General features: G+C 37.9%; 1 protein-coding gene across 1 annotated transcript in view; it reads left to right on the top strand.

Moving 5' to 3' along the window:
- Positions 1–774: 774 nt before the first annotated feature.
- RNF19A (ring finger protein 19A, RBR E3 ubiquitin protein ligase) overlaps positions 775–22,330 on the top strand; it is a 52,893-nt gene continuing 31,337 nt past the window's right edge. Inside the window, exon 1 of the mRNA XM_040625725.1 lies at positions 775–1,070. The gene's annotated coding sequence lies outside the window, so the exon portion shown is untranslated. The remainder of the gene's footprint in view (positions 1,071–22,330) is intronic.

The following is a 22,330-nucleotide window of genomic DNA, read 5'->3' as shown; positions in this document are numbered from 1 at the left end:
CAAAGGGGAGGTATGACTGGTTTAAAGGATAAGGGGATGGAATAGCTAAAGCTGGATTAAAGTAATTCAGAATGTATCAGTAAGTACTTAAGTATGAATTTTGAATACTTCAGCGACTTTGTGAAATTAAGAGATGTGGGGGAAGGGAAGAGGCGAGTGGCAAATATTCTCTGCACCCTCACATAGGGTGTTAAATTGCGGCTAAGTGCTGCTGCTAGCAGCCCCTGCGGAAGAATGAGGTCTTCTAAAACAGTTAAGAACGAAGCGGCGGGAGCACCGCCACTCTCAGGAAGACATTTCCACGCGGACAGGAGCAGAAACTCGCAGCAACATCCCAGCCTTGCTCTCCCTGGGGCTGCCAACCTAACAGGTGAACCGTGAGAACACAAAGAAACGAGTAATAAATGGCGTGCGGAATGCCAAAAGCCAGGGTCCTCAAGTCCAGCGTCTACCACCACGTCGGGAGCAGCTCCAGCCACCCCACCCATCCTCGGAGGCGACACCTGCCCCACAGCCCCGCCCGCTCTGGGCAAAGTGCTGCCTGCCGAGGGGCAGAAAGGGCGACTGACTGGCCCGCATAGGGGACGAGCGGAACGCGGCCCTCCCCGACACCCGGTCGCAAGCGGGACCCGCCAAGACGAGCCAGGCCGAACGTGCGCGAGCGAACGACAGCCTCCCAGAGCCGCCCGCGGCGGGCCCGGTGGGCGTGACGCCATGACGCACGGCACGCGGGCGGCGCGCCGGGGCGGGGCGGGGCGGGGCGGGGTGGGCCGGGGGCGGGAGGAAGGAGTGGGAGGAGGAGGCGGAGACAGCGGGGGCTGAAGGAGGGGGAGAATGGCAGTTGGGGCGCTGGTTCCCGGGAACAGCCGTCAAGACAGAACTGCGGAGGAGGAGTTCGGGAAAGCGGCCGTCGGGACCCCTCCTCTGCGTTCCCCCCGCCCCAGCTGAGAGGCGTCTCGGCGGGTCTGAGGAACCCTCCTCCGTACTTCCTTCGGCTTCTGCCGCCGCCGCCGAGAGATGGGCCTCCTCACCCGCACTCCGGCACCCGCCACCGCTCTGAGGAGTTGAAGGTACGGGCGGAACGGGAGGAGGTTGCTCCTGGGTGCGGGAGGACAGGGGCGGCTCCCGTTTCCACTCGAGGCGCTCCGGCACGGCCGCTGTCCTCGCGCCCCTCCCCGGGACGGAAATGGATTCAGAAATCCCACGGGAAAGGCGCCCCCTCTCGGGCTCGGGGCCGGTCCTGGGGGTCAGGCCTCGGGCTGGTTCCGCGTCCCCTTCCCTGACCCGGCGCTGGCGCCCCCTGGGCCGCGCACGCTGCGGCGGAGCGTGGGATCCGCCCCGAGCTCTGCCCTCACGGCCCGGGTAGTCTGTGGAGTCGGCGGCCGACCCATCAGTGTTGTGACGGGCCGAGGCGGGGCTCCCCTGCAGCCCTTCCCGGCCGCTGAAGCAGCCGACACCGAGGGCGGCCGCCGCGGGGAGGCAGCGGGGGTGGAGCACATTCCTGATGGGTGAAATCGGCTGTAACGGGACCGATTTCCGGGCCTCGTTGCAAATTCAGAGCTGGGGCGAGAGCCCCCAACCCCTGCTGCCGGGGGCTCTGGGGATGGGTTGGCATGCACTCGGGAAGATTCATCTGGGAGAACTGCCATCCCCTTCAAAAGCAGAAATTAAACATACGAAAAATGGTGTTGCCTTGGGTTTAAAGTATTTGTTAAGAGGGGTCTATCCAGGATTGTTTTGCTAAACCTCCAGGGTGTTCCTAGCCTTCACCCAGCAAGAAACGCCACGGTTTTTAATTTCCAGTTTCTCTGTCATCTGGGTTTCCCTCTCTCGTTGTCCCCCCCCCCATTTCCATTAATGGGAAGACGAAAAAGAAGTTTAGGGTTCATTAGCCCCGCGACAAGAGCAATAAATAAAAGAGGGGAGAGAGGGGCTAAGGCTATATATGGGAGAAAGAAAGCTCTTAATTTTTTCCCATTGGTCCTTAAAGGTGGAAATACGCGAACGATACTTTATTCTGGTTAATGTTTATTTACTATTCAAAACGTTGCAGAATGTTCTGTTGGGTTTACGTTGGAAAGGACAGTGTTTCCGTGCTGCTATTTTCAAATCCAGGTGTTGACTAGAAATGCTAGTTTTAAATGTTAGTAAACAGTGGAGGCGTAAAGCAGTCTTTCCCCATGGTTGCCTTAAAATGTTGTGATCTTTTCTTTCCGTTCCACTTTTTTTTTCTTTTTGTTAGGAACATGGCTGTCTTATTCATGTTTTATTATTTTAACCTAGATTCCTTGACTCTTGGTTATACGAAGTATGACGGTATGCCTTATTTTCATTTTCAGTTTTGCCATTAACCATCTTAATAGGCACCTTTTCACGTGTGTTTATAATTCAAGCTATTACCGTATTTGCCTTTCTATGCTTCCTTAACACCCAGCTGTATGAACTGAATTAAAATGTAAATACTTCTCTCTGTGGAGAAAATGGCGATGATCTGTTCTTAACTCTTATTTTCAAATGTTCTTTCCCTGCTATTTGGAATTCCATGGTAAAGATTTGGAATTAAGTCTTGGGACTTAATCAAATTATGCAACAACAACAAAAAGCCCTTTATCTTAATATTCTTTTTATTATATACAATATAACAAGTTTAAATTTCATGCCTCCATGGAAACTATTGTAATGTCACCACAAGGTGTCTTTCTGAGGGGAAAAAAATTACACTTGTCAACTAATGTTGAAGTATTTTTTTCAAAATTGTTGACTTCCGGGAGGATTCCAGTTAGATTAACTTTTAAAACTGCAGCAGGTTTTAGGAGTTGAAACACAACCCAAGTCTCCAGGTAGTAGCTACTTTAAATATTGTTGTTTCATTTGGGGAAGGCCTCAGTTGATCATTAGTTTATATAAAGAACAGCCTGTTTTACTATCTAACCAGTGTTGAAAATTATTTTTAAAATTTTCATGGTGATTTGTAGAATTTGGGGTGCCTTTTTACTTGACTAAATGAAACCATATTTTTTTCTGCCTAATGTATGAAAGATACTAAGATTAGTATTTGTTTTTAAAGATACCTCGGCATGTTAGTGGAAAATAAATGCATTTCATAAATTTGAAGTAGGGAAAATCATAAAGTAATATTTTTGCAGTTGTGAATGTAAGACACTTGGGGCCACCTCTCTTTAATGCGATCAGATTGAAAGATACTATTTGTTCTCATGGGGTTATTAGATAGAATTAAATATAGGTAATTGGAAGCAAACTTTTTTAGCCTTTGAAAGAATCTGTTGTATATTATGGCAGGTTCTGATTTTATCTTAAACACTTAATTTGAGTTTATCACAGAAATTCTTTGGTTTGTAATCATCTCCCACCCTCTCACCTTGGCTTTGCTTTTTTAATCTGAAGGGCACTGAGGATTGAGAAACGTAGCTTTCTGAATTTATCAAGGGAGGAAAAAGGAGGACAAATATTTGTGATAACATGTTAAAGTCCCTAGTCTAGTGCTGGGCACAGAGTAGCTGGGGTTAAATTTTGTTGCATTTACATCTGAATTGTCTCCTTATATTCTCTCTTCAGGTTATAAAGGAAATTTTAGGGAATTGTTACTTGTTTTCCTGATGCTATTAACAAGTGACAATTGATTGTCAAATGCAGACTGGTTTTGCAGTAAGGTTTATGCTTTTTTGTTTGAGGCTCATATGAAAAATAGGCCATTCGGGCTTGAAGACCAAAGAAAAGTTGAATTCGTAAACTTATATTTGATTGCATTGTATTTGGCATGTTAGCACTAGTTTAATGATTGAAAGGACCCGTGATCATATATGAAGTACTTTAGCTTAAAGATTTTGGTTTGACTCCTTTTTAGCGAAATGCTAATCTGATTACTTATGGAGAATAGCTAAATTTTCCTTAGACAATTTTTTTTTTTCCCAATCAGGAGTACTTACTATTTTCTTCAGCTTTTTTTTTTTCCTTTTAATGTCATAATAGTTATTTGTTTGCCGGTAGAAGATGTGTAACATTGAAACAACTATGTATATAACCACACCTGCACAGCTAAAGACAGAGGGATAATATTCCTTTGCTAACCACATCTGTATTTCTGATGGTGGTAGACTTAACCAAGAAAGGCAGTGAAATAATTTTGGGTGTTTGAAATTTGGGTACTTCATTTGTTTCTCAATAGCTTTCATATGTCAGTAATACTTTCTCTATTAAAGTGGGAAAAATTACCACCTTTTGATAAAGTAGTTTTGTTTGTATTGCTTTCTTTGTAGCTGTCAATAAAACCTGAACATTTAGTTTATTGGTAACAGAAAGCAATGCCATTAGCCTTAAAAACATATGTTCTTGCCCTATTGATGTTACCTAGATTTTATTTTAAAAATCATTTGCTAGAGAAATACTACTGGTTAATTTGTTTTAGAAGTCCTATTTGGAATAGTTTTCTTATGTGAAAGTCTCAGTGGGACAAAACTAATGAGTTGTTGTAGCTCTCAAGTAAGTTTGTGCATTGAATTACGAAGCAAAATACAGAAATCACGAAGTTTAAGCCCAAAGAAACTTCAAAGCTCAGTCTTGGGTCCAAAAAACTGGAGTTGGCTGCCTAAAATTATGTACAGTTTACGTTTTCAACCTCTTTCCTTCTTTGGAGACCCCTGAAAGTATAAATAGCCCTGCTGTAATGTGAAGAGCAGGCAGGTTGCCAGTTGAAGAGACAGTCTGGAAGAGGTGAGCCATAAAGAGGGAGCAAACCAGTTAGAGGGAGGGATCAGGAAACTGGGAGAAGCTATTGGGAATGTGATAGTATTATGCTTGCAGATAAACATTATATAGCATGTATCACAAAAATAGACAACCATTAGTGTGAATCTCTATGCTTAATATTTTGCAATTCTAAGTCAAGTATTGACATTTGCTCCCCCAAATGGTAAAGTATTCTAAAAGTAAATTATCCTGGGGCACCTGGGTGGCACAGCGGTTAAGCGTCTGCCTTCGGCTCAGGGCGTGATCCCGGCGTTATGGGATCGAGCCCCACATCAGGCTCCTCTGCTATGAGCCCGCTTCTTCTTCTCCCACTCCCCCTGCTTGTGTTCCCTCTCTCGCTGGCTGTCTCTATCTCTGTCAAATAAATAAATAAAATCTTTTAAAAAAAAAAGTAAATTATCCTTATGCATTATCACAAATGAGGTAATATATGTGAAATGTGCATTGGAAGTGTAGGAGACAATTTAACCTCTAATGGCAGGGACCATTCTCTGTGTTCACTGTTAAGGTCTAGCACTTAGCATAAAGCTTGACAATAATAGATGTTGAATAAATTATGTACTAACTGAATAAAGTATGTATACTGTAAGGTATCTATTTTATAACTTTCTCTACAGCAGGGCTGTCTAATAGAGTCTAATGCGAGTCATAAATGTAATTTAAGATTTTTCTATTAGCTAAATTAAAAGTAAAAAACAGGTGAAACTAATTTTCATAATATATTTTATTTAATGCAGTGTATCCAAAATATTATCATTTCAACATATATTAATGACTTTACATTCTTTTATTCATACTAAGTCTTTGATCCAGTACGTGTTTACACTGAACAGCATAGCTCTAGGGGCATTTTGCATGAAATGTTTGTTCCTTTCCACAGAAATTTTATTAAATTAGATGCATTAGATATTTAACTATAGATTCTTAGGAAACATCAACCTAAAGACCAATTTGAAAAATCACTAATCAGGAGACAGAGTGAGTCTCTTAAATTAATCACGGAGATACAAAGAGTGAAATGAAAAGGTTACAAACCTGGAACTGTGCTAGTCATGCTCAGGTGCATCTGCTTGAATACTCATTACTTTTTCTCAGAACGCTGCGGCAACTTTATTTGGCTGTGGAACTTATCCAAGTGACACTAGTGTTCTAATTTAACCTCTGTATTTTATAAGTGAGAAAACTGTAGTGTAGAGCTACTCAGTTCAATGTATCATTACTTGCCACATGAAGCTATTTAAGTTTAAATTAGTTAACATTTTAAAAAATTTAAATTTCAGTTCCTCAGTTGCACCAGTCACATTTCAAATGCTCTATAGCCATATGTGGCTACTGGCTACCATATTGGACAATGCAGGTCTAGAATATTTCCATCATTTCAGAAAGTGCTGTTGGATAGTGCTGGTCTAAAGATTTATCCACATAGGTAATGTGGTAGAGCCAGAGTTTAGACCACTTTCTCTTATCTTCCCAGACTGAAATTTCATTAATCACCTGGTTTCTGAATGATCACATTAGTCTTTTTGTTTATAAATCTCCATTTGCTTCTCACAGATAAATTTCAAATTTTCATGGCCCTCAAAACCCTCCAGAATCTAACCTTAGTCTCTTCACCATTCTGCAAAAAAACCAACGCTGAAGCCAGTTGATCTGTTTGGTAAATATGTTAACAAAACATCCATAGTTTCACCCCCATGACTTTTCCTAGGCCTTTGTCTCTGCCTGGAATACCCTTTTCCATCTTCTCTGCATATCTAAGGTCCTGCTCTTCTTTCAAGGCCTGACTCCTACCTTATCTCCACAAGTCATTCCAGGTTGGTGATTCTAAATTACTAAAAATTTTTCTGAGATGTTATTAACAGGTTCCAGACATGGATGGGAACATATCTTTTGACGACCACCATTCAACCTACTACATGATGCCAGAAATTTTTGCTAAGGACATTAGTAAAGTGTATTATATTTATGCAGAAAGCCAAAAGATATTCATCCGTAGTAAAAAAATTTTAAGGCTTTTTTTTTAAATGGTATTGCTTGTCATAAGGAGACATCTCTTTGATTTGGCTATGTATAACTGCTTATCAGGTAACCGTTGCCACCCTTGATTTGGACGAAAGAATTGGTCATTGTGCTATACGTAATATATCTTGTGATGATAGGCTTTTCTAAATGGTTGTTTTATTTTCCCCCTTCACCCACTTATCAGTCCCTACCCCTTTCCAAAGGACTTTATTTCACTATTTTAAGAATGCCTATTTAAGAACTGTTGGTTATTCATGTAAACAAAAACTGAAGGATAGATTAGTTCCGGCAGTATTTATGTAGATCAGAGATTTAAAATCTGATGCTGCAGTGGACCTAGTCACCTTTCCAGATTCTTCGTATTATAAGAGCATCTTGTATTGATTTATTCATTGTAACCGATTCCAGTGTGGGAGGTAACAGGACCCTCATATGCAGTAGTCTCATGGGAACTTCTTTCTTTTGTTTTTATGCTTGGACTTGCTATGACAAGTTACTAATGAAAAATATCTCTTCTGTAACAGTCTTGTCTGAGTAGTTCAGAGTGTTTCAGAGATACACTTTAATACAAATCCAATGAAATTGGTGGTAACACATTTTCCCTTATTTTATAGACAAGGAAAAAGTGAAGCACAGTCATTCTGGGAGAGTTGTAAAGCCAAGAGAAGTCTTATATCCTGACTTTCAGTTCAACTTAGTAATTCCAGTTCAGTGACGTATGTGCTTCTGTATTTGGTCTCAGAAGAAGACTATCAGAAAGGCAAAGATTATACTCATTCCACTCGATTTACTAAAACAAAAGAGTATACTGACATTTTAGAGAATTTAGAGATATTTTTTAAAACAAAAATTATCTCAGAAAAAAATTACCTACTTTTAACCCTAGAGTATGCTGTATATTAAAACTATGCATTTGTATATTTGAATCATAGTCTTTTAGAACTAAGGGACCTTTGACATTATCTGGTTCAGTCACTTCAACTTGCAAATAAGGAAATTGAGATTCAAAAAAGTAGATAGATCTGGCTAAGATTTCAGACAAGGTTAGTATTTCCCTTCTGTTAATCTGTAGCAGTGAGTATTTTAACCAGTTCAAAAATTTTTTGACAACTAGATACCTTTTTTAAAACCTATTTTAAAACTTTAGAATGTCTCTAGGCATTCCATCATGCCTGGCATTTTGAATGTTTCTGGTTACTCATGCCCAGGATTTTTTCCTATTTCCCTATTGGTTTGCCCTTCTGAACAAAGAGGGCCTGGAATGAGGCAGCCGAAATGTTTTTAATCTTCTTCTTCTTGGAAAAATGGAATGAATAATGCTTTTGCTTTCTGCAGCAGCTTACTTCTTGTGGTAGATTAAGTAATTAGTATTATTTGTAGTGAGTAATAATTTGTAATTATTCTTACATGTAAAGAACCATGTGGATGACTTAAAACCACAAAGTACCATTCTATTCTACCTCCCAAGCAAGAATAGGTTTCAGTAAGAAATAGGAAGATTGGTAGGAGCAGGAAGGGAAGAATGAAGGGGGGGTAAACAGAAGGGAGAATGAACCATGAGAGACTGTGGACTCTGGGAAACAACTGAGGGCTTCAGAGGGGAGGGTGGTGGGGGATTGGGATAGGCCGGTGATGGGTATTAAGGAGGGCACATATTGCATGGTGCACTGGGTGTTATACGCAAATAATGAATCATGGAACATTGCATCAAAAACTAAGGATATACTAAAAAATTATTATTAAAAAAAGTAGGAAAAAAAAGAATAGGTTTCGATAGGTAAATGTGGCAGGTGTATGTTTGTGAAGCTGTTTAAGAACTATCTCTTTGGAGAGGCTTTGTGAAATATGGGAATAGTGTGCTCTTGAACTTTTAGTTTCTTTTTCTGTGAAATTGTAGAAACTAGAGGACAGAGCTCAAAGTAATATATTTGAATCATTCTTAAAAACTTGCTGGAAACTGATACTTGCCTATGCTAATGATCTGTTTGAATTACCCCCACCTCATCCATTTATAAGTAGTTGAATTGAAATTATTGATCTATTTTGTAATATTAGACCACAGGATGCCTGCGTGGTTCAGTCGGTTAAGTGTCTGCCTTCAGCTCAGGTCATGATCCCAGGGTGCTGGGATCGAATCCCACATTGGGCTCCCTGCATCGGGCTCCTTGCTCAGCAGGGAGCCTGCTTCTCCCTCTGCCTGCTCCACTTGCATGTTGCGTGTGTCCTCTCTCTCTCTTTCTCTCTGACAAAATCTTTAAAAAATATATTAGGAAGACCACTTGAGGTAGGTTTATAGCTGTATAAACATAAGACTAAAAACATTTATGTTTACCTTGGAGAAATTAATGTACTATAATGATGTATTCCAAACTTCCAAATTGCTAACTTTTCTGATTACATTAGAAAAGCCCTTTCGGAGCCAACAATTTGTTTTATTTCTAACCTTAAAGTGTGATAATCTTTCCAACAGTTTTATCCAGTAGGTAGTTTAGTTACATTTGTAACCATCTTCTTAGATATTTATAATAGTTTGGTTAATTAGTTAATATGTACCATACCCTATGCTGCATTCTTTGTATATGTTATTTCACTTAATCCTAATAATAATCTGGTGGGCTGTAGGTATATTACTATTACTCCTATTTTATAGTTGAAGAAACTGTCTTAGTAATTTAACTCAGTGTCACACGGCACAATAAGTGTCAGGAGGCTGAACTTGAACCCAGACTTGTGACTCCAAAGTCCATGCCTTACTTTCTGGATAAAAAGTTGCTGTCATTACCCCACATTTGAATAGTATTTAAAAACCTCTAGGTTAAGATAATTGTGTCTGAAACAACCCCAAAATCTCATGGTGTAGAACAATAAAAGTTTCTCGCACAAAGAACCATGTAGATGACTGAGGTATCCACATTCCTATCGTCTTGTGATTCAGCTGCCCCTATGGCCTGCTTGGAGTCACCACTAGGATTACTACATTCAGCAAGCCAGTGAGGGAAGAGAGAGAGCTCAAAGGATGTGTGAAGGGAAGATTTAGGGACCAGTCCTGGAAGGAGCATACATCATTGCATTGGTCAGGACTAGACACATGTCTGCATTTAGCAGCAAGTGTAATGGAAAATTGTGGTCCTCCTATGCGCTTGGGAGGAAAATGAAACAGGTGAGTATATAACATCATCTCTGCCACAGTTGTGTTTTCCCTGTTATACAGATGGTACAGAGAGGTGGTTACTGAACCAAAGCCACAAAACCACTTGGTAGCAATAAATAGAACCCAGATTTCCTTAGAGCTGCATTATAATATGCTCATGTTTCTGATGAGACATTCAAATAATTGAAATAGATTGTATTTCTAGCACCATTGCTCATTCTTTCATACCGGACAGCAAATATTTTACCTCTGTGTCCACTACATTTTAAATAGAGATATTGTCATCGATTTACTTTATGAGGAATGATAAACTTAAAAACATTTTCCAGTGGTAATTGCCATTTTAAGTGAAGATGACATGATAGCATTAAAATACCTTTTTATACATATTTATAATCAGTTGTCCTTTGAATTTACAATATTGATTAGCCTTTATTTGTATAATTTTATATTTTAAACATGTGATAGATTATTCTGGGCCATATACATACCTCATGTTTATTCTTGCATTATGAACCTGAAACATTTATTTTAGGGATGAGAGTAGTTTTTTAGCCTTCCCCAAAACTTAACTCTTTTCAGAAAGAACTGCCACTTCAAATCTTAGTGGGATACAAGTGTTAGCTCAGTTAACAATTAGTACAGATATGAATATCATACTAATATAAATTATTGAGAGCAGCAAATTTACAGAAACTGATGTTGGAATTTAATTTGCCAGTAGACATTAACATCTCAGTGGTAGCTGTTAACCTCTTGTTACACTTTAGACTCCTTGGAGAATCTCTTGAAAGCTGTGGATTCTGTCCCTAGAATATATAGTTATTCACAATTTAGTATACCATTTTAGAGATTTCATGGATTTCTTCGAAGCCTATCCATGTATTAGCTGTTATTTTTAAGCATTTTTATCCTTCTCCAAAAATTTATTGTTGTGCCTGTTACATTTTTACTTTAATAGATAGTATAAGGAGATGTTTAATAATTCAGAGTTTTTATAAGAGTGTGTCTTAACATTATTTGGGCAGCGAGAATTATGGGCAGAACCTGCACTGCTGCGATAGCTGAATTTGGCAGCTATATTGGGGATAGATTTATTAGAGGAAAACATGGCATTTCCAAATCTGAGGTTGGCAAAACAAATGACATAACTTAAAAAAAAAAAGCTTTAAACATTTAAAAAATCTTTTTGAGTAACAGCAAACTTTGTTATAATGAACTTTAGTGATTTATCTCTGTTTAGAGAAAGCCATATATGAAAATCCAAGAAAATTAAATGCCTCAGACTTCTTTTAATGAGATGGTTCAAATTTACAAAAGCATTGTTTATTTTGGGCCAAAATTAGCTTATGTGTGGACGCATCATTTTTAATACATCACTTCTAGTTGTGGTTTGATCAAAAGATGACTTATGATAATTCTGGTTTTTGGTAGTCAGTTACTACATTAAATTGTACCTAGCCATGTTTAAATTTATAGATTGTTGTTTGCAGCTCTCTGTACAGGAGACAGTATGGAAAGATAGGTACTTCTTTTCTCACTGCCTCAGGAACCTTTATTGAACATTGGAGGAAGGGTAGAACCAAAGATATGAGTCAGGTTTTGAAGATTTCCCCCACTGTTTATTTACCAGTATTGATTCCTGAAATTGTGCACAGTGACCTAAATGAATGTTCTCTATACTAGGTTGTATGGTCAGATAACCAGTGATTCCTTTTTGTATAACTTAAATTGTCAGCTATTTATGGTGTCAGAAAACCATTGTTACAATGAAAAATAGAGTTGCTGTCAGGGTATGGTTTTTTAAAAGAAAGCTTTAAAATGGATTTTGATAAGTATTTATTTAGATTATGGGACAGCCATATATGCCCAAATATAAAATCAAATTTTCCTTCAAAATTATGAAAAAAGGGCATCACTTTATTATAATGTAGGTCCTTGCAAAATCACCCATATTATTGTTTGGGGAAGACATAGTCTGAAATATCTTTGTTCAGAAATATCTTTGTTCAGTTTTTTAGATGCACTGGAATGAAAATTCCACAGAACAGGGGCCTCGCCCATTTCTATTTGGTATTGTATATCTACCACCTAGAAGAATATCTGGCACATGATGGACATTGGACATATTTATTGAAAGACTAAATAACACTTATACAGGTTACTTATAGTAAAAAGGCAAAAAGTTTAACAAATTTAGTTATTCCTAGAAGCCATTACAGTTGCAAGTATTGGGTAATGCGAAACATTTTATTTTACTTTATTTTATTTTTAATGATTTTTTATTATATTATGTTAGTCACTATACAGTACATCCCCGGTTTCCGATGTAAGGCTCGATGATTCATTAGTTGCGTATAACACCCAGTGCACCATGCAATACGTGCCCTCCTTACTACCCATCACCGGTCTTGCAAGAAACTTTTTAAAGATCAGTTTTTAAAAGCTGTACAGTAACTTTATATTTTAAGGATAATGTATACTTAATGTTGGGCTTAGATTTCCTATGACAGCATCGTATACAGATTCAAGAATACTGTATCTCAGGGGCGCCTGGGTGGCATAGCGGTTAAGTGTCTGCCTTCGGCTCGGGGCGTGATCCCGGCGTTATGGGATCGAGCCCCACATCAGGCTCCTCTGCTGTGAGCCTGCTTCTTCCTCTCCCACTCCCCCTGCTTGTGTTCCCTCTCTCGCTGGCTGTCTCTATCTCTGTCAAATAAATAAATAAAATCTTTAAAAAAAAAAAATACTGTATCTCAGAACCTAGTTGACGATATCCTTTGGAAAACTGCCAGATGTTTTAAAAAAAAAAATTTATACAGCTTTCCTCTTGAGGAAAAGACCATGGAGCACAAGGCAGCTGGAAATCAAGCAGAAAGTCAGAGTCTTACTGGTTTGAGGTGTCAAGAAATGAAGTTTGGGAGGGCCAGAATTGCTGGAAATTGACAAATTCCAGAGAGGAGGGACTTATAGTAGGATAGCCTTAAAATCTATGAATAAACTCCCCCCACCCCGACCTAGGTGACCCCTGAATTGTGCATGGAAGATACCACTGAACTCAATGGAAAACAACAGCTGTAAAACTGAAAATGCTGACTAGAAATATTGCAGCTAAGGTAGAGAGGTAGACAGAATTTGGTTTTTTATTCCCACCAAATTAAAGGGCCTTGGTAAACATGTGTTCTTCAAGACCCATTCTAAAAAAATATAAACCAAGCCTCCACAAATCCAAACGGCCAGGTATAATACACATCCTCACTCTTCAGGAGAAGATAAGAGACTCTTAAAGTTTCTACAATGTATCATCCACAATATCCAGTTTATAATAGGCAATTACTAGAATCAGGAAAATATGACTTAATGTCAATACCATCTCACCCAAATGGTAGCAGACGCTAATGTTAGCAGAATTAGTAGACTTTAAAGCAACTGTAATATTTTCAATGACTTAAAGGGAGAAGCATGATAATGACTGAACAGATCGGTAATCTCATTGGAGAAGTGGAAATTATATAAAAGGAATAGACATTCTAGAATTAAAAAGTCCAATATCTGAAATGAAAATTTCACTGAATGGATTTAACAGCAGATTGGGGATGACAGATGTAGAATTGGTGAATTTAAAGATCAATAAAAATTTGTCAATCTAAAGAATGGAGAAGAAGCATTACAAAAAATGAACAGAGCCTTGGTGGCCAATGGGACAGTATTAAACTGTCTAACATACGAATGGCAGAAGGAGAGGTGAAACAGGATAAAAAAATATTTGAAGAAGTAATTGCCAGAAAATTCACTTATTCAATTTAAAATCAATTTCAAATCCAAGAAGTTAAGTGAAACCCAAGCAGGATAAATACAAGGAAAACCACGTCTAGGCACATCTTAAACTGCTGAACATCAAAGGTAGAAAGAAAATATGGAATGCAGCCAAAGGGGGGGGAAAGACACATTATATACAGAGGAATTAAAATATCAGTTAAGGATGACTTATCAGGAATGATGGAGGTTAGAAGACAATGGAATGACCTGTTTAAACTTCTAAAAGGATAAAGCTGTCAACCTGGAATTCTGAATTGAGCCAAAATAAAACATGAAGGTTAAATAAGGACATTTTTCAGATAAACAAGTTGAGAGAATTCGTTGCAAGGAAACCTGCATACCAAGAAATGCTATAGGATACTCTTCAGACCGAAAGGAAATGACCTCAGGTGGACTTGGATCCTCGAGAAGGAATGAATACCAAAAATTGTAGTTGATAAACAGATTTCATCCTCTGAAAAGATTCTTTAAGCATATAAAACAATGAAAGAATTTACAGAAGAGTTTGGTAGATATGACTAAATAAAAGTTTTAAACCTCTTCAAAGTGTTACAGAATTAAAGGGCAAATGTTAGGAAGTAAATATTGAACGTTTAAAATCAAAGAAGAACATTAATGTTCCAGTGTAAAAATGGACAAAAAAATCATTGTGCATGAACAGATAAATCATTGAAGAAATAAAGACAATGTGAACAAATGTTGGATTTGTTTAGTAATGAAATAAATGGAAATTGAAGTACTTACTATTTTTTGTCACTCTGAAAAAGCTATTGAAATAACATAGGATGTTGGTAAGAATTAGGGAAATAAGCACCTTTCTGACTGGTGGGAGTACAAATTGGAATAAAACAGTTTGGTAGTTTATTTGAAGAGCTTATTTTAGAAGTCCATACCACCTAAATAGCAAGAATTCACACTAAGATGTAGCTTATTAAGTAGGTGGGAGTTGTGGATGAAAAAGAGATCATTGCTCAACAACTGGTGTTGAGGTAACTGGCTAGCCATTTAGAAAACATCAAGTTTTGATCTCACTTATTCCTAACATTAAAATGAATTGAAATGGATGGAAGTGTTAAGCAAAAAGATAAACTGTAGAAGTACCAGAAGGAAACGAGAGCATTTTAAAATCATACTCTTAGAGTAAGCAAGACTCTTCCAAGACAGGAATAGAACCCTAAAGTCGTAAAGAGAAAGATTTGTGAATTTGAACTCATTAAGAAAATTTGAAATACCTACATTGGAGAATTGCCATAAAATCAAGTACAGTTTTTAAAAAAATATTTTGACACATAAAAGCAAGTGTTCTTTATACATAAGTTTTACACATCAGTGAGGAAAAGTCCCAACAGTGGGATATGAGCATGTGGTTAGGCCATAGAAAGTGAAGTATAAATGACTTGTAAACACCTGAGAAATACTAAAAATATCTTTCCCACCAAAGCAAATGTCCTTCTTTGTCTCCCAGTTTCACATACAATACCAAATATATAGCCATTGAAATGAATAAGTTTTTTATTCCTTATCTTCTCCCAACTTCGCAACATGTGTATATCGCTGAAGTTTAATAGCCTGTTATGCTTTTTAATACAGAATACAACATCTAAAATAGAAAGTCTTGTTTATCTTCTTTCTTGAGTCTTTCACTTGAATATAAGATAGCTCAGGCTTCACTAGTAACCAAATTAGTGAGCTATAGAAACTCTGGTCGGGATCTCTGTGCCTATTTCCTCCTCACTTAAAAACAAGAAAATGACTTTATACTTAGGTGTTCTCTTCAACAGTGCTAATAAATGTTGTTCCATGCTACGTTCGTTACATGCAAGTTTTTAGAGGTGCAGAACATCTGGGTGTCAGACATCTAAAAAAGAAATTCGAAGTTGTAGGTACTTTTTGCTCTTCTACTTAGTATTTAGACCATCCATACAAAATTTTTGGATTTTCTCTATATTTTAACCTTTCCGAGAAGTAACAGAAGAAACTTAATTTTAGCTGAATAACAGAGGCAAAAACTGATCAAGAGTATAAAGGAATTTTCTCTTGGAGAGTGATTTATTGTCTGTAAACTTTTTTGCCCAGCCTTCTACATTTCTAGAATACCTTCTGATTAGTTTTAAATCACTTAGCATGTGGGTGGCTATTCGGTGCTATTGAAGTGTTTATGATTAGGAGATGCTCATTAGGAGAAACCTTAAATCGATAATTCTTGAATTGACATAGTGTCAAGATACTTAACATGTTTTATTTCTCCTGTAGCACTCCTGGGATAAAGGTTCTTAACTTTTCATAATGTAAAAAGCTGGATATAGTAAGATTATATCCCTTAATAAGGATCGTACAGTGATAGTAAACCAGAAGTAAAGATATGGATAGAATCCTCAGTTCCTCATTTCCACTTACATGTTTTCGGCATCATAATTTATTTAGCCAGAGTTTATTAGGCATTTGCTATAAGTTACACATTGTGTTAGGCTCTAGGGATACAAAGCTTGTGTTACATTTCATTTCAGCTAACATTTAGTATAATATATGCCAGATTTTGCTAGGTACTTTTAGCACATGTCAGCTTCACTTTATTCTCCTAACATCTATTTGAAGTGAGTGGTATCATCCATATATTGTAGTGGAGATCACAGACTCAGTATTATACTTTAAACAGGAATTTTATAACTAAAAGTAGCTAAACCAGGTCTTGACTCCCAAATTCTCTTATACATCCAGCACTGGATTTTTTTTTTTTTTAATGTGCCCCTCCAGATCCACTCTTCACCCATCTCTGCCTTGCTTTGTGTCCCAGAGGGGAGTTGACTTCTAAGAACTGCCTCATTTGGGCTCCTTTGTTGGACTTAACCAGTTTGAGGTATTGGCAGGATATTGAAGAGCCACAGAGAGAAGCTGGATATTGTTTCTCCAACTTCTATTGCACAATTCCTCTTCAGTAATTGTTTCCTCCTGCCCCTTCATTCCAGAGGGTGGCAGTGGGTTCCTGAGTACTTTGCCATCTCTGTTTGGTTCCTTTAACCCTGCCCACACTTTTTTCAATGTGCCCTCAGTTACGTCTTTGAGAGTACTTTGTTTTTTGCCAGGACCCTGACTGATACATACAGCTTTTCTTAAACAGTGGGCTACTATTTGTATGTATTTGAGCCTTCTGACTGTTCTTGTCTATCCTGTTTATAAATTGAGTGTTTAAAATCTGGTACATATTTTCATTTAAAACAGTATTGTAATTATTGATTAGATGCTTCAACTGGAATGCTCAATTTCTGTAATCTTTACAAAGTATAAAAAATAGTGTGGCGTCAAATTAGATGTATTTTATGAGTCAGTACAAAGTTCTTAGCACTTTTACTAAATCTTAATTCTACAAAGCTTTGACACATGTTGGTAGAAATACCTTTGTTTTTAGCCATTCCTATTTCATAATCCCTCACATATTCTCAAGAGATAGAAAAAAGTAGGGGCACCTGGGTGGCTCAGTCAGTTAAGCAAGAGTCTGACAATTGTGGCTCAGGTCATGATCTCAGGGTTGTGAGACTGAGTCCCATGTTGGGTTCTGCACTGGGAGTGAAGGCTGCTTTAAGATTATCTCTCTCCTCTCCCTCTCCTCCTCTCCCCTGCCAAAAAAAGTAGAAAAAAGTAAGAATCAAGAGACCTTAACTTTAAAGGGATATGAACCCTGAACTAGAAAAGGTTAGATGAGCAGGTGTGGGTCTCTGTCCTTCTCAGTACCAGTCTTTGGTGCTGTTCTTTAGTTGAAGTTCATTAAAGGTCAAAAGTGGGTCTCCTTTGCCAGCAATAAAACTAATTCTCCAACCACTTTTTTTAAAAGATTTTTTTATTTGTGAGAGAGAGCAGGAGCACAAGCAAGGGGAACAGCAGACAGAGGGAGAAGCAGGCTCCCTGCTGAGCAAGGAGCCCAGTGCGAAACTCAATCCCAGGACCCTGGGATCATGACCTGAGCAAAGGCAGACACTTAACCGACTGACACACCTAGGCGCTCCCTCTCCAGCCGTTTTCTTTAGGGGCATGAGTGTGTAGCAACAATTGGTAGTCTTGGTTACTTGTTGGGAGTTATGCTATACTGAGAATGAGGGAGAGGAGAGACCTTTCTCACAGTTTAATAGATGACTAGAATTCCTTGTGACATTGGTGTTGACAGTGATTATGATTGTAGATACTTAGTTGAAAATACATACTTTAGGGTATACTTGTGTTTTATTATTCTTTTCTGTTTCAGTAACTAAACTCGGCTAGTACGTCAATGTAAAGAGCTCCCAAGATTGGGGATTATTAGGAGTTGGGGATATTTCAGATTATGTTATTAGTACATTTACTGCCTTTCATCATCTGTTCATGCTCTGAAGTGGTATGAACTATTCTGTTATACCATGTAAATATCTATGTTTTTATATATAATCTGTTCTGTATTTAATACAGTAGATGTGATATTTCTCTTTGTAGACCTAGTATGAACTAATTGGACTTAAAAAAAAATAGTACACATTATGTGCCTAGGAAGTACGACAGTGAAATAACAAGACTGATATTTTCTTGTGGTTATGGAATAGTATCACTTCAGTGACATTGTGTCATTTTAGGAAATACTCATTGGTATTTGTTCGTGATGTTTATGTTCACGACACCATCTTGGTTCTGTTGTATTAAAGAAATCACAAATACTCACGTTCTACCTTAAAAACCTTATTAAAGATAGGAAAAAAAGTGAACAAAATTAAGTTTCATCTGAATTATAAAAGTGGAGTACAGTTTGGTTAGGAGGAGAAAAAGGGAGTGGCATTTCAGACAGGAGGAATGGTTTGAGTGAAACATGGAGTTGAAGGATAATTAAGACCAGCCCCAGATGATGTGTAAGATGTAATTGTCTTTTATTTTCTGAGATAATTTTTGATATCCTGATAGTGACTAGAGAAGTTGTTTCATGAAGGCAGCTGCAGGCAGATAATGGTACCGAGGCCGAGGTATCAGAACACCGGAATTTCCCATAACCCTTAAACCTAATCATTTACTTACGTTGCAATATTTACTCTCTCTGAACTTCAGTTTTCCTATCAAATAAGATTAATAAAACCTTTTTTTATCGAGCAATGAGGCTTAAGACACAGATAAAAAGGACTTTTGAACTCTATAATGGTATTATTATATGCAACATATTTTCCCTTCTTTTTCCAACCTACAACCCAGCCATTTGTTTTAAAACTGAAATAATATTTTTGTCTTAATGGTGTGTGCATTTCAGAGGCAGAACATAATACAGATTGGGGCGCCTGGGTGGCTCAGTCGTTAAGGGTCTGCCTTTGGCTCAGGGCGTGATCCCGGAATCCTGGGATGGAGCCCCACATCAGGCTCCATGCTCCGCTGGGAAGCCTTACTTCTTCCTCTTCCACTCCCCCTGCTTGTGTTCCCTCTCTCACTGGCTGTCTCTCTCTGTCAAATAAATAAAATCTTAAAAAAAAAAAAAAAAAAGAACATAATACAGATTCATATAGTTGATAGTTTACTTCAAAAAAAAGTTGAGTTCAAAAGAACAGTACTATATTAAATGATGCAAATAATAGGTTTTTATTTTTCACTGGAGAATGAAGTCAACTTTTTCTAAAAATAAGTTTCTGAATCACTGAAAGTTTTTTTAATTTCACACACACATTTTGTCATCTGTTCAAATTGGCAGAATTTCTGTAGTACTTTTTTTTTTTTCTTAGTGGTTTAGGGTGTAGTCTTAGCAATCCCAAGTTAGCCAAAGTTCCTTTGATTGAGGCATTCCCAATACTCTTTAGTTACGTGCTTGTAGACACTTCCGTGGATTATTTCTGCAGAAAGATAGTCATTAAATTATGTGGATTTTTAAATAAGTCTCTCTCATCATCTCTCTGCCATGGGTTAAGGGGTACCTCACCGTAACCCATTTGGCTGACAATTACTAATAAACTGAGTTGTTGTTTGTTTGTGTTGTTGTTTTTTAAGATTATTTATTTACGTATTTATTTGACAGAGCACAAGCAGGGGGAGCTGCAGAGGGAGAGGGGAAAAGCAGGCTCCCCGCTGAGCAGGGATACAGCCTCACCCTGGGATCATGTTCTGAACTGAAGGCAGACGCTTAACCGCTTAACCGACTGAGCCACCCAGGCACCCCCTGAATTGTTGTTTTTAATGGAACTTTTATTTTTTGTACCTAAAGTAATGAAAAACAAGGACCTTGTTTCAGAGGCAAGGCCTATGGAGTTTTGTTTCAAGTCTCCTTAGTATTAGTGGTTCTTAATCAGAGTGTGCCACTAAATTACTGACCTAAATATAAAATGCACCAACTCTCACCCCATCCTTATTATAATTGGTTAGCTTTAGGGCAAAATATATTGTTTGTTATTGCTTGTGGAGTTCAATTAGTTTTTTTTTTTTTTTTTTTTTAACTCTAAGTAGTGGATGCTCTGATATAGTTTTAAACTCTGCAGAAGGCAGAAAGTCATACTAGATTGTACTCCCCAAGGTAACAATTGTCAATGGTTTCTTAATATTTTTCCAAAAATTGTTGTGTGTATATGTAAGCTGGGTGGGTATGGTTTTTCCACAAATGTGCTCATATTATACACACTATTTTGCAGTTATTCACTTAGCATTATAGAGAGAGTGCTTTCCATATCATTGCACATAAATTGTGGCTGGTTCATTTATTTTTACCAGTCGCCTGTTAGACACGTAAGTTCTTTTCAGGTTGTTTTGGTCCTGTTTTGATTGCTTCTATCAACTAGGCTAAAGGGAATTTTCCTTGCACATTATCTTTGCACACCTGTGTCCTTATATTTTCTTTTTTTTAATTTAATTTTATTTTAATGTTTTTTTATTATGTTAGTCACCATACAGTACATCCCCGGTTTCCGATGTAAAGTTCGATGATTCATTAGTTGCATATAACACCCAGTGCACCATGCAATACGTGCCCTCCTTACTACCCATCACCAGTCTATCCCATTCCCCACCCCCCTCCCCTCTGAGGGCCTCAGTTTGTTTCTCATAGTCCATAGTCTCTCATGCTTCATTCCCCCTTCTGATTACCCCCCCTTTCTTTATCCCTTTCTTCCCCTACCAATCTTCCTAGTTCTTATGTTCCATAGATGAGAGAAATCATATGATAATTGTCTTTCTCTGCTTGACTTATTTCACTTAGCATTATCCCCTCCAGTGCCGTCCATGTTGCAGCAAATGTTGAGAACTCGTTTTTTCTGATAGCTGAGTAATATTCCATTGTATATATGGACCACAACTTCTTAATCCAGTCATCTGTTGAAGGGCATCTCGGTTCCTTCCACGATTTGACTATTGTGGACAATGCTGCTATGAACATTGGGGTGCATATGGCCCTTCTCTGCGTCTGTATCTTTGGGGTAAATACCCAGTAGTGCAATGGCTGGGTCATAGGGTAGCTCAATTTTTAACTTTTTAAGGGACCTCCACACTGTTTTCCAGAGTGGCTGTACCAACTTGCATTATCTTTGCACACCTGTGTCCTTATATTTTCTGAAGAATAAGTTTTACATGTAGGATTGCTGGTCAAAAAAAACTTCCATTTTGACATTTAATAGATAAGGCCAAATTGGTTCCTCTGAATTGTGCTGATTTGCACTCCTCCCAACAGTATGTGAGATGTTTCTTTCAGTACACGCTCACCAACTCTTTACAACCTTTGTCAATCTAATGTGCACAGAGAGGGTATCTAGTGTTTAAATTTTTGTTTTAGTTGTGGTTGTTAAAAACTATATCCTATCTTTCTGATTTTTATAATTTTTTCTTCAGACATCCTCCGTGTATCCTTGCTATCAGGTTGTACATCTTTTTCTTATTAACGTGTAAAAGTTATTTGTATAGTAGGGAAACTTGTTCATTGTTATACACGTTTTCCTGATTTATCATTGTCTTTCTACATTATAATATTTTTTACCTTACAGAAATATTAAAGTTTTAGTATTCAGATTTATTTTTCCTTTGAGGCGTACTTGTGTATTTTCACAGTGTTTTAGAAGGATTTCCTAAATAGGGTGCATACATGTTCCAATTTGCCTGTTATCCTACTTTAAATATTAAGAGTACTTCTAAGGGCACCTGGGTGGCTCAGTTGAGCATCTGAACTCTTGATTTTGGCTCATATTATGATCTCAGGGTCATGGGATCAAGCCCCATGTCCAGCTCTGCGCTCAGCAGAGTCTGCTTGAGATTCTCTCTCTCACCCCAACTCCTATACGTTATCTCTCTCAAATTAATAAATCTTTAAAAAAAAACTTCTATTAATTTATACAAGGTTCTCTTTTGGAGAAAAAAATTATATGGCTATCAGGTTTCTTAAAGTGTATATTTTGAAAAATTTCCCAGGTGATACTGATAAGTACCATTGGTTTACTATTTTAAGTGACAGATTCTTATGGTAAGTCCCCCAAGATGGATTCCCTCTGTAGTTCTCTTCTATGATAAATATATTTCACTGTGGAGTACAGAAGCCATTTTGAGATGCAAGTTAAAATAAAAACATGGAAGAAAATCTGCAGAAAATTTTAGTAAAACCTA

The sequence above is a fragment of the Ursus maritimus genome, unplaced genomic scaffold, assembly GCF_017311325.1.
Source record: "Ursus maritimus isolate PB19 unplaced genomic scaffold, ASM1731132v1 scaffold_9, whole genome shotgun sequence".
Taxonomy (NCBI): Eukaryota; Metazoa; Chordata; class Mammalia; order Carnivora; family Ursidae; genus Ursus; species Ursus maritimus.
This window is presented reverse-complemented; position numbering and strand designations above follow the sequence as displayed.